General features: G+C 25.2%; 1 protein-coding gene across 1 annotated transcript in view; it reads right to left on the reverse strand.

Moving 5' to 3' along the window:
- LOC100164803 (ATP-binding cassette sub-family A member 1-like) overlaps positions 1-3,178 on the reverse strand; it is a 32,964-nt gene that overhangs the window by 10,926 nt on the left and 18,860 nt on the right. The gene's annotated exons all lie outside the window — the stretch shown is intronic.

Raw genomic sequence — 3,178 nt, forward strand, 5'->3', positions numbered from 1 at the left:
AATCTGTATTACATTTTCATATCTTAGATTTAAAAAGAAAAATTTTTATGAATTTCTAACTCGAAATAATTTGCAAATTTTCGTGATTTTTCCATATTTGTCATTTTTTGAACTTTAAATGCTTATAAAAAAAAACTGTGACTAACGATTTTTAATATTTTTCATCTGCCTTTGAAACAATATACTAGGAGCGTTCTATTAAATTTTCAAGCTTTTTTATCCAACAAATAAAATTTTATTGATATTTTTAGAAAAAAAACTAAAAAAAAATGAAAACTGACAATGTCCGTAAAGAGCTCAAAATAAGTCAAAATATTTTGAAAATTTTATCGTGTATAGAAAATGGAAATGTAAACATTCAGTCAAAATTTCATGCATCCACGGTCATTTGTTTTAAAGTTACACCAAAAACCAAAATCGATTTTCTCGAAAACAGATTTTGCGTAAAAATTCCCGTTTTTCCTTAATTTTTCTTTTGTTTTTCCCGGCGCTTTTGAAAACTACTGGGAAATTTAAATTTTGACCTCCCCAATGCACCAACGATATTCACTTTCTGATCGAACAAGATACTGAAGTTGAAAATCGTAGCATTATTTCGACTACTTATCGTGTACACAGACACAAAAAAAATAAAAAAATAAAAAAATAAATAAAAAAATAAAAAAACACACATCATTGTAAAATCAATACATTCATCGTTCCACTCAGAATCTAAAAAGGTGGGTAAGTGGATGTCGCTCTGCTGTACAGTAGGTTACAAGTGGGTCACTGTATAATGGATAGTATTAAATTTGAATTCAATGATATAATATCATTGTATAAGAAAAACGATTCTAAGCGGAGACGGTTTGTCAGTCTAGGTATTAGACATACCTATTATAGGTATACTTATCTATAGTATTAAAAAAAAAATTGACCTATAGGTAATAGGTATCAATAATAAATTCCAAATTAATCATATCACAATATCCATTAGTAACGCGTTATACATCAACAACAAACCGTGGTACTATCATAGATATATAACAGTATACTTTAGAAGTTTCAAGTACCCACAAATAATATTATACATCAAAACAAAATAACTAAATAGTTATTCCAGGTTTTTAATATGTACTTTTGTTCAAATTTGAACTTAAAATGACTATAAAAATAAACTGTGCTTACTGCTTATGTATTTTTTAGAATTTTTGGTAACAGAATTAAATATTTACGTGGAATATTGTTAAAAATTTTCAATCCTTAGATATAAAAGTTGAACATTTTATAAATTTTTAACTACAAAATAATTATTCAATTTTAAATTTGATAAATGTTGTCAAAATTTCAACTTCAAATGCTTATAAAAGTTAATTGTGCATATGTATTTTTAATAATTTTCAACTGCTATTGTAACAATGTATCAGGAGCCTTGTATTAATTTTTTACACTTTAAAACACATAAAACTTTATTGATATTTATAGAGAAAAATACTAAAAAAATTGAAAACTTACAATGTCCGTAAACAGTTCAAAAAGAGTCAAATTATTTTCAAATAATTGTATCGTATATATAAAATGCTAATATAAACATTCAGTGAAATTTTCAAGTTTTTACAGTCACTCGTTTTTTAATTACAACAGAATAAGAAAATCGTTACGTAAGAAATCGAGTGAATATCAAATGTTGTAAAAATATGAATTTCAAACGCTCATAAAAATTTAATTTGAGTTTCTTATGGACATTTTTGTTTTAGATAAAGGTAGATTATTCTATAAGGAATCTTGTATTACAACTTAAAATCTTAGTGCTAAGAAGAAAAATTTTTACGAATTCTTAACCCAAAATAATTTGCTACTTTTCGTGATTTTTACATATTTTGTCAATTTTTGAACTTTAAATGCTAATAAAAAAAACTGTGGCTAAGGATTTTTAATATTTTTCAAACGTCATTGTAAAAATATAGTAGGAGCCTTGTATTAAACTTTCAAGTATTATACTCAACAAATAAAATTTTATTGACGTTCATAGAAATAAAAACTAATAATATTGGAAACGGAAAATGTCCCTACACGGTTCAAAACAAATCAAAATATTTTGAAATATTTTGAAAATGTTATCATGTATAGAAAATGGAAATATAAACAACCAGTGAAAATTGCATGTATCTACGGTAATTTATTTTAAAGTTACACCAATAACCAAAATCAATTTTCTCGAAAACAGATTTTGCGTAAAAATTCCCGTTTTTCCTTAATTTTTCTTTTGTTTTTCACAACGCTTTTGAAAATTACTGGAATTTTACTTTTGACTCTCAATGTACCAACTAGATTCACTTTCCTATCAGAAAAGATACTGTTGAAGAAAATTGAAGCACTTTTTCTGTCCTAAAAGGTGATGACAGACACAAAAAAAAACAAAAAAAAAAAACACACATCATTGTAAAATCAATACATTCATCGTTCCACTTAGAATCTAATATTAAATAATAATAGTTTTGATAAAATACGTAAAAATTACCTCAAATTGAAGTTATGTGCATATTTTTACAGTAGCAGCTTAAAAATATTACAAAAACATACCAAGATTTTTTTTTATAAGCTTTTAAAGATCAATTGTTGACATAGTTTATCAAATTTATAGTAAGGATAGAAAATTAAAAACAAGGTAACTAGGTTATTTTGTAACCTAAAATATAAAAATACAGTTTTTTTATAGTTATTTTATGTTCAAATTTGGACGAAATCACATATTATAAGTAACCAAGAATAACGAATTTAGTTATTTTGTTAATTCAAAAATATTATGCGAGGGTACTTCAAATTTCTCATGTATATATTATATAAATATTATAATAGGATAATATGCAAAAAATATTAATTCTACTTACCCCCTACCATATTATTATATTAATAGTAAGAACATAAAATATCCTAGGCTGACAAACCGTCGGACAAACGTCCAGAATCGGTTTTCGTATCCAGTGATATCATAATATCATTGAATTCAAATTGAACACCATCCATTACAGTGACCAACTTATAACTTACTGTTCAGCAGAGCGACACCCAAGTAGTGGCAAATTTTCAAGTATTTTCCGAGCGAAAAATTGTATTTTGGCAATAATTTTAAAATAATTATTAAAGCCTATAGTTCAAATAGAATCAAAATATTTAGAAAATGCGTATTGAAAATACT

This window comes from Acyrthosiphon pisum, chromosome X (assembly GCF_005508785.2).
Source record: "Acyrthosiphon pisum isolate AL4f chromosome X, pea_aphid_22Mar2018_4r6ur, whole genome shotgun sequence".
Classification (NCBI taxonomy): Eukaryota; Metazoa; Arthropoda; class Insecta; order Hemiptera; family Aphididae; genus Acyrthosiphon; species Acyrthosiphon pisum.